Source organism: Peromyscus californicus, unplaced genomic scaffold (genome assembly GCF_007827085.1).
Source record: "Peromyscus californicus insignis strain IS unplaced genomic scaffold, ASM782708v3 Scaffold_7__1_contigs__length_154581171, whole genome shotgun sequence".
NCBI lineage: Eukaryota > Metazoa > Chordata > Mammalia > Rodentia > Cricetidae > Peromyscus > Peromyscus californicus.
In genome coordinates, this window is record NW_026294595.1 from 153,623,627 (window position 1) to 153,639,601 (window position 15,975).

A 15,975-nucleotide genomic window follows, 5' to 3' on the forward strand; every position below is an offset into this window, starting at 1 on the left:
CGGAGAGAGGGGAGGAGGGGGAGGGACGGGAGGGAGAAGGAAGCGGGCGGGAGGAGGGGGCGGACCGGGCCCCGAGGGTAGGTGGAGGCCATGCTCGGCCCCGCGTGAGGGTAAAGTTTCCTTGTACTCCTGGGGCTCGCGACGTGCCGCGTGGGGTTGGGGATCCCCTGGTCATCCCAGCAACCCCAGCGCCTTCAGGAAACAAGCCCCCAACCCTGGTCTCCAGCCCTAACTCGGCCGGCTGCCTGAAGACTGCTGGGCGCGCATTCAGGGACTGTGCGCGAGAGGAGGGCACCCTGCTTAGCTCTGGCTAACTCCATCACTCCACCTTGCCTTAGCGTGACTGTTTGCAGTTTGGAAATAGCAAGTCTCTCATCTCCTTCCTTAGCCCAGCATTGAGGAAAGAACCCACCCTCCATCAGCCTGCCGCCCTCCTCCTGCATTGCAAGCCCAAGAAGCATCCAGCAGCGCCCAGGCCCAGCGCTGCCCTTCTAGTGAGAAGAACCTGGTGCCCCGGACCCTGCGTCTCTCAGGACCAGCCCGGTACCAGGGTCCACCTTTGTCCTTTCTTGGCGTGCATGTTCTCTCCCCTCACCCCACCCTCGCCGGCCCGGTGGACTGTGCTGGCATGAAAGCAGCTCCCCACCCCAACTCTGTGGGCAACGAGCTACTGATTGGAGAGGACAGGTGCTTGCAGAAAAACTGACGGGTGTTGGGGGTGGTCCTGAGGAATGCCACTAACAAGGTGCTCGGTTGCTGTGGTTACTAGGGAGGAGGGCCCGCCTGAGCAGCAGGTGCTGGGAGGAAGGCCTGTGGTTTGTGGGCCCGAGTTTCCCAAAGAAGCCCCGTCCCACCCCAGAAACCAGATGTGGCCCAACCGTGCCTTGTCCCAGAGACTCTGAAACCAGCTCTGAGCCCCCAAACTGGAGACAGTCCTGAAGTTGAAGGGAAGAAGGTGCTGTCTCTGTCCCTGTGGCACATGCCCCTCTGTCCCCAGGCATGGTGGCTCTGAGGTTGACTGGCCCTCTGCACCTACCCACAACCAGTATAGGGCCAGTTTCCATGGCCCAGGTCCTGCTCCCACGCCTGGCCTCTTTCCCATCTCTCCACCCTGCCCCACCTCCCCTGTCTGCCTCTCCAACAGTAGTGTACCCAGTTCTCTTGCCCTCTGGTGAATACATGTCACATACCCACTCTGGGACTTTCAGACTCCTCCAGGTCATAGGAGCCATCTGCCTGTACTTTGTGAACAGAGCCTTCCAAAATATTCTCCTCCTAGGCAGACCACCTTAGTAGTGACTATTGTCCCCCACTGTACCTCCCTAGATGCTGGCCCAAGAATGGGGATGTGTAGGTATGCCAGACTCCCACAGTACCCTCCAAGGCCAATTCTTACCATACCTATGTCTTACCTAAGAGGAAATGGGTGCAAAAAGATTTAATCAACTTGCTCAAGATCACACATTCAGTAGGCTATTGAACTTCAGGCTGGCCCCTGGCCTCCTGTGAAGAATGTTCTTTGGGTACTCCCTTTCTGCCTGGAGTCTTTCCAGGAGCCAAGGGAAGCCTGACTTTCCCAATAGAACTCCACTCTTTGCACTCTCACCACTAGGGGTGTTCCTCCCTTTGGGGCCCTTCTTAATTTGTCCTCATCTACCCCAGTCCCCCAAAGAGTCATACCCTGGCTCCACACTTCAGGCATATATTAGCCCCATCCCTCCACTAGCTGGGTATTCTTGAGCACACTTGTATCTTGGACTAAAAATCAGTTGGTGACTGAGCACTTACTGTGGGGCAGAAGGCAAGCCTGTGTGAGGCCTGGCATGGCAGACCCTGAGGGAACTGGGGAGAGCAGCAAGGCCAATAGGTCCCAAGTGGGAAAACTGCAGCTGGACCTGGGTCTACAGACATCTTGATGTGACGTCTCAGCTTCATGTGAGCACAGAACAAAGGGATTACCTTACGTGACAGTGCACAGAGCCAACTCCATCTAATATTAATACTTTTATTAATATTAATAGCCAAAGGTGGATGCAGTGGTGGTACATGCCTATAATTCCAGTACTCAGAGGCTGAGACAGGAGGATTGCCACAAGTTCAAAGCAAGGCTAGGCTACATAGTAAGTTTAAGGGCAGCTTGGGCTACAGTGTGAGATCCTCATAATCCAAAGAAGTAGCCAACCACAATTTGGGTCCCTTGGAGCCTCTTCCAGCTACCCAGGAACTTTGATTAGGAGCTGTCATTCAGACATGGCTGTGGAGAAAAGTAGGCAGACTAAGGCTTCTCACTGAACATCTGCTCCCTAGGTTCAGTGATGAGGGCCCTGACCCCTGCGCCATGGCAAATCAGAACCTCCTTTGGGGTAAAGCTGCTTTACTTTCTCCCATCTTGAGTCCAACCCACAATTTCATCTTTTGGCTGCCTTGAGTTGGGCCTCCATTGACAGTGGTTTTGGAGTCGGGGGGCGGGAGGGTGAGTTGGGTGAGCCCTCAGAGGCTCCGTAAGGACGACTCATAGGAGCAGTGTGGCTGCTGTGGTGTCCACTTGTGCTTGAGGATTTGTTTAGTGTACAGGCCTTGGCACCCACTGTCTGAGACTGTTGATCTGTGATTTCTCCAGCCCTTTACAGACAGCTCAGATGTAGGAGCCTCAGACCATATCTGAGTTAGAGCTTATGCCTGAGTCAGGGGAAACTGAGAGCTTCTTGAGGCAGCTCAGCTCTGCTGCCTGTTCCTCTTCATAGCTTCTAGAGACAGGCTTTGTGCCCAGCCTTCCAGGGTTTGCAGTCTGAGACAGTGGTTCTCACCAGCAGGGGTGTCCCCTAGAGCAAAAGGCCAGGCGGGGGTCAGCTCCACCCTCAGGGCACTGCCGACACAGCCCTGTGGACCACGTGTGCTGGCTCACACACATCTGCCTGGCTGGTTGACTTTCCCTGCGGATTTGCTAATGCAGCAGATTAATCAGTCTCACTCATTAATTTGGAGGGCCCCTCCTGCTCCACCTGCTGACTAGAAAGCACTGCTGGGACCCTGGGAATCCTGGCACTGAGTAAGGCTCTTACTGCAGGCACTAGGCAAGAAAAGCCTAGTTTACAAGTCTGTAGACCACTCTGGGCAGAAGGTTAGGGTGACCCTGAGGCCAGAGTCTTGTGTCCCTGAGGGTGGGGGTAGGGCAAGCCCCTGCACATGCCTCCCACCCTAGCTAACTGCTCTTCCAGGATGCTGCTGCCCAACTGGACAGGAGTTCTGCGGATACGGGCCTCTGAGGGGACTTCCCTCCCCCTCTCTGCCCTCTCTACCCTCCACCCTGTCCCAAGGACATTTCCATGGTAACCATCTGCTGGTATAAACAGGGATTCATATAAAAGCTGTGTCCGCTACACTAGGCCTCTATCCCACAGGGATGTGAGTCCAGGGGGGAGGCTCTGGGCCTCACACACAGGCAGGGCTATTAGTGTGTGTGGGCATGTGTGTTGAATGCAGATGGAGGAATGGATGCATAACAGAAGGAAGGAAAAAGGGAAGAAGGGACGGAGGGGAGGAGGGAAGAATAAAATGCAGGAAGGGAATATCTGCCTCCCTGCCACTCTGAACCCCACCCCTGGACCGGGCTTAAACAGGCTGAGTCTCTCTGCTTGGTTAGGGCTCATGGCAAGCGCCTAAAGTGAGCAGCAGGAGTGCAGAGAGGGGACCCAAGGCCAGGTCTTGTCGGGCAGGAGCAGAGATGTTGGGACCTGGAAGGCTCAGGGCACTCACTCTCACTATGGGCTCCACTGCAGTAGTGATCGTGTCGTGAGTACGCTGGGCCTGGATGCATTTCCTGCCTCATCCTGACCCCTGGCTGCTCCAGGTGTTCTTATCCCAGGACACTGGCAGTCCTCCCAAGTTCTCGTCATGTGCTGAAGCAGAGTGGGCAAGCTACAGGCTGGGCCTGGTGCCATAGTGACAGCTCTAAGCCTGGGGGTCCTTAGCACCCTGCAGTCTGGTTCTGGATTAAGAGGACATGTCATCCAGGGTCAGCAGCTGCCAGGATGCTAGCCAGGACCATCTGTGGCTGTGGCTAGAATTTGAAAGCCCACTTTCCTTGTCTCAGTAACCTGCCTCATCTGACTTCCTGTGGGTGCTCTCTTCGCCGGTAGGCCATTGATCTGCAGACCTGAGGCAGTCAGTGATCTGCCCCTCTCCCTACACTGGCACTTCTGCACTAGCACTTAATTGTCTATAAACACTCTGAGGAGGGCTCCAACTCCAGGGAGCACTGTGGTGATGAATGAGAGTGATCGCCCCGCTGGATCCAAGTCTTACTCTTGGCCCAGAGACAGCATCATTCATGGCTGGCAGCCAGAGCTGATTGAAAACTGCTCAGCCCCTCCCATGCAGTGACCTCAGGCAAGCCATTCACTTCCCTGAGCCCTGGTTTCCTCAGCTGCTGAATGAGGTAGTAATAATCCTATGTTATCAGTGCTATGAGGAAGGTAGTAAGGACCAGGTGCCTGGAATCGAATCACCCTTTAACTTCCTGGCAGTTTGAGGCTCTCAGGGAAAAATCCCAGTGTCAACATCTATGATCCACAGTGCAGGTGCCCTCAGAGTCTAGGCATGGGACAGACTAGATATGACACAACCCAAAGAGGTGGCTCTGTGACCTGATTTGTGCCTCACCACATATGGGCTCAGGGCTGAGGGTCATTGGCCGTGACCCACATCAGGGACCACAGGCACACTCAGGCCCCACCGGCAGCCAGAGCCTAATCTCTCAATACCTGATAATCCTGAGGTACAGCTTGGGTCCTGCAGCTGATGCTGAGGCAGGTGGTGGGTCTCAGGCTCATTGTGAAGAATTTTGTCCTGACAGGCTGACAAAGAAAAGCCCGTTGTCCCCACCAGCTGGCTGCCTGTAAATTATTCCAGCCAGAGTCCCTCAGAAGCTGCCTCTGTGAAGGATGGATGCAGCTCCCACCCTGAGGAACATGGACAGGAGGGCAGGAGGAACAAGCAGTGGGCATAGCTTCCCTGTAGAGGCAGGTGGGGGAGGGGCAGCCTCCTGAATCACTCTGCATTTGGCAGCTGCAGGGCCAGCCAGGGATTAAGTGACCCTCCAGGGAGAATGCAAGGTCCTTCTGATAAATTCTCCTCCTTCACCTCCATCTCACCTTGTCTTATTCCTCCAAGCCTGTCCAGGTGGATTCCTGTGGTCCCACATGGAGCTGAGACCTTGAGACCCCTGAGGTCACCCTGAACACCATGACTGAAGTTGGCCCAACATTCCCCTCACTGCCGTTGTGGTCCAAACCCTTGTGATCTCCATAGTAGACATGGCTCCCATTTAGATATCATCATATGGCCTTTGTGACTTGAGTCTGTATCTCTATACCACGGGACTTTCCTCCTGTGATCTCCTGTAAGAGACAGCATGCACATTCTGGGGCTGCAGATCCATGGTCTTTGTGGGTGTCTGGCTCTTTCTAAGCCCCTCCTAGCACAGGTGTGGGTAGAAGTCACTACCAGTGGCTGAGGGCAGAACTCTCAGGCATATGTTACCCAGACCATATATTGCCACTGACCTATGAAATCCCAGGCCAGCACCTTCCCTGGGAGGAGAGACCCCCCCCCCAGGAATGGAGTCAGGATTGGACTCTCAGAAACTGCCAGTGTTGGTCTCGTGGGAGACTCGGACCCTGGTGATGGACACACACTGCTTCTCTGGTCTCTGGGCAGTGCTCAGCCCTTTCCAGCCATGCTCTCACCTCTGGGTACAGACACTCTGCGGTATGTGAGAGTTACAGGACTCCAAGACAGAAGGCCTAGGCTTGCCAGTGTCCCTCCAGTCACAGAGCGTTAACAGGTTCTCCTGTCCTTTCAGATCCTCCTTCCCACAGTGAACTGCGGATGCTGTTCCCCACAGCTGAAGTTTTGAGAGCAGATGAGCCTAAGGGGAGATGCTGTGGCTATAGAAAGCTCTTCTTTGAAGGACAGGACTCAAAGCAAGCCCCCCAGATCCCTTCTCAGATCACCGCAACTTGCCAGAGGTTCTCTGGGAACCAACACAGTTCTGAGAAGCCATATACCAGTCGGGCTAGACCATTCAGCCTAGTTCCTTGGAGACCCACATCAGTGTCCACCTCAGTGGGAATGACATCTGTCAGGCTATAGAGACTAGATGAAGCACCCCGATGGCCACCTAGCTTCTTTAGGGGTCACGAGTGTCAGGGTCTCTCTGGGGCAAGAGCCCATTGAGACCCTGCCGTGGGCAGAAGAGTAAAGCTTAGGTAGCCCCCCCCCCACAACCTTTCTACCAAAACCATGTTACAGTTGCAGCCCAAAAGGTGATAGAGACAAATAAAGCACAAATAAAATCCCTTTGTGCGTGTATGGAGTATGTATGTACATATGAAGCATGTGTATGTGTGTGGGGCATATGTTTACATAGGATGTGTGTGCATGGTAATGTATTGCATGATGTGTGCATGGGGTGTGTGTTTATACAGGATGTGTGTATATGTTGTTTGTGTATGTTCATAGGGTGTATGCTCACAGACAGTTTACATGTGCATGGCTATATGTGTGCATGAGGTATGTGTGCATGGGTGTATTTGCATGGGGTAGCTATGTACAGAGTGTGAATGTACAGGATATGCATGGATGGATGTGTGTACATGGTATGTATGGGGTGGGTGTACACAGTGTATGTGGTGTGTGTGCATGAGGTGTATATACACTGGGTATATGTTTGCAGAGGGTGTGTTTGTGTGTGTATGGGGCATATGTGTGTATGATGTATGGATGCTCATAGGATGTGTGTTTATGGAGTTTACATGTACATGTGTGTGCACATGGGGTGTATTTGCATGGAATATGTGTGCACAGGGTGTATATGGTATGTGTGTGCATGGAATGTATGTGCATGAGATGTATATGCATGATGGGTATGTACATAGGATATGTGTGTACACAGGGTATGTGTTCATGTTTACACAGGACATGTACATGCATAGGATAATTGTGCATGGTATGTATGTATATGGTGTGTGTTTGCATGGAGTATAAGTGTGTGAAAAGGGTATGTGCACATAGTACATGTTACAGTCCTCCAGCTGTGTTTCTTAACCCTTGTGACCCTGTGACCTTGCTTGCCTTGTGAATGATCCTAGGGCTGCCCCGCTCATTTTATGTTCCTTCCTTTGGAGGGGTTCTGTAGGAAGGGATAGCCTAGCCTCTGCCTCTACAGTTTGCTCCCCTGGATCTGAACAGGACGCTTACACTGCAGGTCTTGGAGACACAGATCTCTAGGCCCAGAAGGTCATTACAAGGAAGACATTTCCCTTGTTAAGCAACTGAAAAGGGAACCATGAGGGGTGGGCTAATCTTCCCACCCCTCTGCCCTTGGGTGTCCTTGGGTGTCTCGATATAGGGGATTGGCAACCAAGATTCCTGAGCTGCTCTGTGCATCCACAGCCTACAGCTCAGGCATCTTCTTCCCCACCAGTAAACTGGGAGACTGACAGTGGAGCTCAGCCATCCAGGAGGCTCCTGACCACCAGTCTCCAGCTTGTTCTTCCTCACTCAGTGCCTCTCTCCAGCACCCAACACAGGACCCTGCTTCTTCCACCCCTCTCTGTTCTCTGGCCTCCTCTCTTACCACTTCCCACTGCCCCCAAGTGCTGTCCAGGCCACAGCACAGTGGACACTATTAATAAGGGTATGAGTGCCACCTGTATCCCTGTGGCATGTAGGGGTGCTGTTTCTGTTAAGCTGCAGTGTTCCACTACTGAGAGTTCTTTCAAGACCCTGTGCAGGAAACTGACTCATCCTAAGTAGGATGTCCTGGGGGCAGATATACCTCTCGTGGATGTGGATACTCCCTCTCCCACAGAGCAGGAGGGACCAAGCTGGATGTGGTCCTCTGAGCGCCTGATGACAGCATCCAGAACCTTTCTTATGGTGAGGGTCCTTATTCAGGTGGGCTGGATGAGCAAGTGGGCCTATCCCAGCAGTAACTCCAGGGATCCAGGTGGAAATGGAAGTTGAAAGATAAGGAAGCCCCAAGGAACAAGAGGAGGGCTCTAAGTGACCAAAATGCCTTCAAACCAGGTCCCAGATCCACAGGCAGTAGAGCTCACTGACTAGGACCCAGCAGGATGCCTCTAGGTAAGCATAGTCTTGAGCCTTCCTAGTACAGCTGGCTGGGGGTGGTGGGACATGGAAATGCCGTCCTGCCAGCAGGTGTGGGACAAGACTCCACCTGCCCTGGGTTGCTGAACCATCTCAATCGAGCTGTAAGAAAGGTGTTATTTGCAGCAGGGAGCACTTTTTCCCCTTCAATTTCTGGCATGTTCTAACATTTGTCATACCAGATGGATTGTCACAAACATCTGAGGTGACACTATTGTTGTTACTTCTATGATATCAAAGCCAAGGTCATTGGAGAAGGAAGAGAGACCCAGCTCTGAGACTAATATTCCCCTCCCCCTCCTATATCACAGCCTCTGGACATTGATTCCCCAGGCCTGGGGCACTCACGTCCTGGCAGCATCGTGAATCTCCTGTTACCCTGCTCCACTCCCTCCACACCTGTAGAAGCCTTTTCCTCCTGAGAATATCTGCCCAAGGGAGCACTGCACACGCCTTATTGTCAAAGACATCTACAAATAGCTGCTCATATCTCCAGTCCAGAAATCCAGAAGTGCTTGTGTTGTTTCAAGCATGAGCCCAGAGCCAACTCAGTGGCTGCCAGAGCCAGCGGCTACCTAGGCAATGCTATGTGACTCATGAATATTTATGATTGAGGGTACATTCACCCTCCAATTTACCTCCAATTAAGCCAATGGAGCTTTCCTAGCAACTCCAATCACTAACTTTGAGCGCCTCTCTTCAAATGGTTCCCTTCTAGCAGATAGGGTGGTTAGACTTGACTTCCCTTCCTGTGTTCTGGTGCCAGTTTCAGCTTACTGTCTTTGTGAAGCCCATGGTACGTTCCTGCCCTGTTCTCAGAGAGCCCTGGACCTCATCCCAGTCCTGGTGAAGATAATTACCTGGTGTCCATTTGCAGAGTTTAAATACGATTTCTCGGCATTGGGAACATGAATTTGGCTATGGTATGTTGATGGGTTGGCACGTGTTCCCTCCTGCTGGCTGGGTCCCAGCTGGGACAGCCATCTCCACTGTTGAAGGCCAGAAGGTTCCTTTCAATTGGGCCATCAACACCAGCCCAGCCATGAGCATCAAACATCAGAGTACAGGAACCTGTTCATTGAGGAAGACCACTGCCTACAGAGCACCTAGATGTTCCCATGGGCCAGTGACAGCAAGGACAGCTCTTCCTGTGCTTTCTGTATGAAGTTAAGGTCTGGCTGCCTGTCAACTTTGCAATCCTGAAACTAGGCTCCATCTTGAGCAGGAGAGACAAGGAGAAGCTTGGGGAAGTCAGGGCTGTGGAGGAGGTGGAACATCAATAGCCTGGAAGACTGTGCCCAGCCAGGGAAGTCCCTAGGGCATGTGTTGAGATCTCTAAGATAACTAAAAACGCCAGCCATCCCACAGCTCTGTGATCTTGTTCTTTGGTGAGGACCGGCCCTCCCTGGAGCAGGTCTGCAGTTCAAGGCCCAGACCATCCAGTGCAGGTCTGCTGTCCATCCATTCAGCCTAACAACCATCTGGGCATGCTGCCAGCCCCACCAGAAATAAGAACAAAATAATTCTACCCCCTTCCCAGAGCTCAGATCAGGATGACTCACTTGGGCTGAGTGAAGAGACAAATGGATCCATGATATAACTTTGTCCTTGGTCAAAAGGACACCAGTGCTCTGACCTGTCATTCTGCCCCACCTCTCAAGTGTGTGGTTAGTTCTTGAACAGGCCAAGCAACTCCCCGTTTACCTTTCCCCTGTTTCACTGAGCCCTTAGCACAGCTGGCTGCTTCACAGGGGGCCATTGCTGCATCATCCTTGGTTATCCTGACTCATGCCCATGACAACACTTTCGAAAGTAAAGAAGGATGGGGTGGGGGAGGGGTGAGCAGAAGCATTGACTAGCATGGTGCTGTTAGGTATTGGGGACAATCCCACTCCCTCTGGCCTGATGGAGGAGCCAGCTGTGGCTGAAAAGGCTTAAAAGGAGGAACATGGAATTGACTTTTTTATATTGAAAATCCTGCCCTAAGAAATCAATCTGGCATTCCAGAAGGAGGCCCCGGAGCTGCGTATGAGCCACCATCCCCAGGTGCCTGACCCCAATCTTCTCGGTGAAGTGGCTCTGAGAGGCTTTGCAGTCTGAGTACCAGCTTCATACTGGGTTTCAGCCCTGGTCTGCATCTGGACTATGCCAAGCAGCTGGGGCTCTGGGACAGCAGCCCATCTCCATGCCTCCTGGTACAGCCCAAAGAGCAGAAACCATACCCTGGGCTCCCCACTCTACACCTGCAGAACTTGCTGTGTGCTAGAAGAGTCCAGGGCAGATTTGGGTTCTTGTGTTGTCCCTCTACATCGGAGGGTCACACTGAGAGCCAGTTAAGCATGCCTGAGGGCCAGTTTGGAACCGTGTTGCCACCAGTCTCTTGCTACTGCCCGAATATGCAGCCAGAGCTTGCTTTCCACACACAATGGCTTCTCTGTTCTCTTTGGGAATCCCTGGTCCAGCTCTCAGGAAGAAACAGTCTCAAGTTGACATGTGGACAGCTGATGGGTAACAGCCAAGGTCCAGGCCCAACACTGACCAGGGTTTGATGTTTAAGCGGTCTTTTAACTTCTGCAAGCCTGTTTCCTCATCTGTAAGTAGGACAATCAACGCCTAGTACTCAGCTGTGGAATTAAAAGCCCAAGACAGCAGGGCCTTGGCACAGCACATTGTGCTTAGAGCCAAGCCCTAGAGCAGAGCCTTCTAGGGAGCTAGGGAGAGAAGAGACACTTCTCATGGAGGGCTTGGTCTGCTGGGTGGGCTGAGAAAGATGTGGACTGCTCAAAGGCCTGAAATTGGGAGCTCACAGAATGTTCCCTCCCTGCCTTGGGGCCAGTCCTTGTAGCTCTAGGAGGACATCATTAGCAGGCAGTTAGGTAGTCATTGTAACCACATCAGAGAAGAACTGAGGACCCAAGCGAGTTTGAGGCCTCAGAATTTCTTTTTCAAAGCAGGGAGGGCACTGCTCAGTCCCTGCCAGGTGCCCCTTACCAGCACCCCCTAGACACTAGGAATGATCAGTCCTCAGAAACCCCCACCACCCCATGGTGGAGGGTCTGTGTCATGGGGAGGAGTGTGGAGTCAGAAAGAAGGTGGGTCTGTGAGCCCAGGCAGGCTCTCAGCTGTGCTAGCTGTGGCAGCTGCTTGCTCATCTCCCTTCTCCAACACCTGTTCTCATCCAAATTGAACTTCTGTTTCATAAACCACCTCCATGAAGCTCTGGAGAGGTAGAGACTCCTTACGCTGCTAATTAAGGTTCCTGCCCCTTACCTCCCACTTAATTAGCAGTAACACCCACTCAGCCCCAGCGGGCTCTCTCTCTATCTCCTACAGAGGTTCCTGTAGGCTTCGCACAGAGTTCCTTCATCTCCCACAGCTCCGGATGTATGGGGGGTGCTCTGCTTGCCAGCCAGGCGGCTATGACTCTGTGGCAGAGATGCTTCACTCAGAATGATTTTAATAGGATTCCTATGCCCGAGGCTATGCTTGCTGGATAGAAGGTTAGCAAGTGGGGGGAGTTCCCAGGGTTTATGGGGACCCCTCTCCCACCTCCCAGGATATCCAGGGTCTCACAGAGATAACCTTTTGGCAAGGCATAGAAGCAGCTGCCAGAGCCTCTAGGATAGAGCACATCTGGCTTTCACTTTTGAGCCCGTCCACTGGTCCCTGCCTGGCGTCTCTCCTCCCCCAGCTAGCTCCAGGACAGGCAGAGAAGTCACTGTGGGCTATGGCCCCAGGTGGAGGTGGTAACTTTGTTCTGTTCACAGGACTTGTCTTCAAAAGAAAGCTTGCATGGTAGTCCTATTTATAAAATAGAAAAGGTAGGGCTGTCCTGACTCCAGCTGGGAAGTTTGAAACAGGCCAAACAGCCCCACACCCTCACCCTGCACCAGCCCCGCATCCCCCAGCCCTGCATTAGCTCTGCATACGACACTCTATACTAGCCCTGTGCCCACCCCAGACCCACACTTCTACCTTGAAATAACCCACCTGCATGGACTCTGGTGTTTCCCCGGAAGCCAGGGTTCCAGGAAGCAGGCCAGATTCCATCAGCTCTGGGATTTGTGACTCAGGAATTTGGATAATTTTCTCAGTAATTGGTGGTAATTCAGGTTTTGTGGACTAGGCACTTTCCCAGACACTTGATTTTTCTCTTGTATCCATTCATTTAAATTTACTTAAATTCCATGGGTTAGACATATATACATTTTACTTCGAAATGATATAAAAAAAAATCCAAGTAAAGGAAACCATTAATTACTCTCAGTGCTGTCAGCATCCCTGCTCTGAAGGTAGCCTGACAGTACAGGCTTCTTTAGCACCAAGGTGTACGAGGTTGTGGGGTGTGCCTGAGTGTGTGTGTGTGTGTGTGAGAGAGAGAGAGAGAGACAGAGACAGAGACAGAGACAGACAGAAAAACAGAGAGGTAAAATGAGGAACTAGAAAGGAGACAGGGTACAAAAGTTTGGAGACCTGAACACTTCTCCCAGGATTCATCGTTCACATGGAAATACTTTTGGCTTTGTTGAGAGCTCCTAAACCCTGGTGGATTTCCAAAGCCTGGAACCTCTTGCCAGGATAAGCAGGTGTGAGATAAAGATAACCAGCTGCTGGTCCTGACTGCAGCTCCCACAATGCCCAAGAAGGAAGCAACCAACACACACACACACACACACACACACACACACACACACACACACACACACACACCTGGTGCCATGAACATTTATTTGGTGGTGCAGATGACAAGGCTTGAGACGGTGGTTCTCAAACTATAGGTCACACCCAATTTGGGGGTGGAATGACCTTTTCACAGTGGTCGCCTAAGACCATCAGAAAATACAGATATTTGCGCTACAATTCATAATTGTAGCAAAATTATAGTTATGAAGTAGCACAGACAATAATGTTATAGTTGGGGGTCACCACAACATGAGGAACTATATTAAAGGGTCACGGCGTTAGGAAGGTTGAGAACCACTGCTTTAGGAAAATGATGCTGGTGGTGATAATAATGATGGTGTAGTTGATGGTGGTAATGGTGGTGATGGTAAAGATGGTGGTGATGGTGTCGGTACTGCTGCTGGTGAGAATGGTGATGATGTTGATGGCTGTGACAGTGGCAGTGGTAGTCGGCATGTCTGGGTTCTAATCTGACTTTCTGTGACCTCACTGGAGCGGCCTCAGTTGCTCCATTTGTATCTCTTTGTATAAGTACTTTAGAATTCTACAAACTGAGAAAGTGTCTCAGTCCCAGAGCCTCCTCAGCATCATGACATCATATGAACCAGCAGCTCACGGGCCCCAGCAGGTCCTGCATGAGCATTCCAGGAAGAATCAGTTCTTGGGCTTTGGGTTCCCACCTTCTGTTTTACCCTGATAAGATCACTGACAGGTGCTGGTGATTGGTTGGTGTGCCTGGTGCTTCCCTTACCTAATTAATTAATTATTAATGCTAGTAACAACTATGACTAGTTGCTTGTCCCTTTCAAGGCCGCTGTGCTAAGGGCAGATGTCTGAGCCTCAGATAGTTTGCATCTGAGGAAGACAAGACTGGAAAGCCTTATCATCAGACCTTGGGCTCTTCCTACAAAATGAGCCAGCCAGGACCTTGAATTGATAGCCCAGCTCAGACTCCTTCTAGCCAGAGTCTGAGGACTATTATAAGTGGCACTTTTTTATGTGCATTGATGTTTTGCCTACATGTATGTCTATATGAGGGTACCAGATCCCCTGGAACAGGATTTAAAGACAGTTGTGAGATGCCATGTGGGTGCCAGGAATTGAACCCAGGTCCTTGGAAGAGCAGCCAGTGCTCTTAACCTCTGGGCCATCTCTCTAGCCCATAAGTGGCACTTTTAATACTTCATTGTTTTCTAACTGCTCATTGGTAGCATGAAGAAACACAGTGGTGTTTATAACCTTGCAAGCTTACTCCTTGCTAATTCTAAGAACTTTTTATAGGTTGCCTGGGATCTTCTGCATGAGAAGAGGAATAATTTTATTTCTTCCTTTCTCATCTGTGTGGTTTTTGTTTCTTTTTCTTACCTTATTACACCAGATGGGACTTATCATATGATGTTGGAAAAAAGAAATGAAGAGGCTGTCCCTGTACATCCCTTACTGAATCAGGAAATGTTCAGCCTATCTTAATTAAGTTGTTTATCTTATGTGGATTCCCCTTACCAGGTCAAAACACTCCCTTTCATTCATAGCTTGCTGATAGTTTTTTTTTTTTTTTTTTTTTTTTTTGGTTTTTCGAGACAGGGTTTCTCTGTGTAGCTTTGCGCCTCTCCTGGAACTCACTTGGTAGCCCAGGCTGGCCTCGAACTCACAGAGATCCGCCTGGCTCTGCCTCCCGAGTGCTGGGATTAAAGGCGTGCGCCACCACCGCCCGGCGATAGTTTTTTTTTAAATCATGCCTGGATGTTGAATTTTGCCAAATGCTTTTTTTTTTTTTTTTTTGCTTTGTCTATATAATCCTATGCTTTTTCTGCTTGTTAATCTGATGAATCATACTGACTGATTTTCATACTATTTATTTATCTGTTTATTTACCTGTTAATGTGAATATATGCATGTGTGTACAGGTGCCCATGGGAACCAGAAGAAAATGTCGGATCCCATTGAGCTGAAGTTATAGGCAATTATAAGCTGCCTGACATGGGTGCTGGGAACCAAACTCTGAAAGAGCAGCAGTTCTCTTAGCCACTGACCCATCTCTACAGCCCCAGTTTTCAGACTGTGAACCAGCTACATGTCATGCTTTCCCAGCTAGTCATAATAATATTGTCCTTTATATATTATAGCTTGAGTTTGTATGCCAACAATCTTCTTAGTACTTTTGCATCTGTGATACTTAGTCATGATTCTGATGTCTGGAAGGTCCAACAGACAGACCCAGCCTCCAGCAAATACCCCTGGCTATATAACAACCTGGTGGAGAAGAAGAAAGAGAAGAGGCCACATACAGAAGGGGCTGTGCATGTGGAGTAGCCTGTTTTAGCACAATGAGCTCTTATGAGTACTAAGTCACATGAGAGTTACAAGAATCCCTCCTGAGGGACTCCACAGTCTCATCACCTCCACTAGAATTAGTTCCACTACATTGGGGGCAAGCTTCAACGTGATGGGGGTGGAAGAGCAAGACACATTCAAACAACGGACCCACACACTTGCCATCCCACAGAAAACCCTGTCCAAGGCCATGTGGCTCCAGCCTGGTGCCCTGAGGCTAAGCTGTGAGTCACGGGAGAGCAGCAGAGGATGGAACTCATAGATCCGTTCATGCTGTTTTCAGTGTTCCTCTCCCTCCTAAATACGTAGCTCCTCCTGTGCTTCCACATCCCTGGATGCTTTTTGTCTTTCTATGGCTTTCACTTAACCATGGTAGGCAGAATGCATGCCCATCCCATCTGACCGAACTAGGGTCCTACAGCTCTTCTTTTGACGGTGTGTTTTGCTTGCTATTGCTTTCTTAATAGTTAGTTCCAGCTTTGCTCTGGTCTTTTGCACCCCACACTCCCTCATTCATATATAGAGATTTAATCTCAAATCAATAATGTTGCAGGTAGGACCTTTGGGAGGTGGCAAGATCCCAAGAACAGAACCTCCCGAGGTAATATCAGGAGCCTTAGCCTATCCCCTCATTTAGTAAAGGCATGTGAAAGGTACTACTGATATGAACACATCTCAGCAGTGACCCCCCTATCTGGTGCCTTGATTTGGGGCTCCCCAGTCTCTGAACTATATGCAACAAATTTGTTGTTTATAAATTACCTAGTCTAAGACATTACACCATAT

The 15,975-nt window shown here is 50.7% G+C and overlaps 1 long non-coding RNA gene across 1 annotated transcript; it reads left to right on the top strand.

The window, feature by feature from the left end:
• Window positions 1-104: 104 nt before the first annotated feature.
• Window positions 105-12,434, top strand: LOC128101121 (uncharacterized). The gene is made up of 2 exons (XR_008214998.1): window positions 105-687; window positions 5,864-12,434. It is a non-coding gene; the product is annotated as an uncharacterized LOC128101121 (long non-coding RNA).
• The last annotated feature ends 3,541 nt before the right edge of the window (window positions 12,435-15,975 follow it).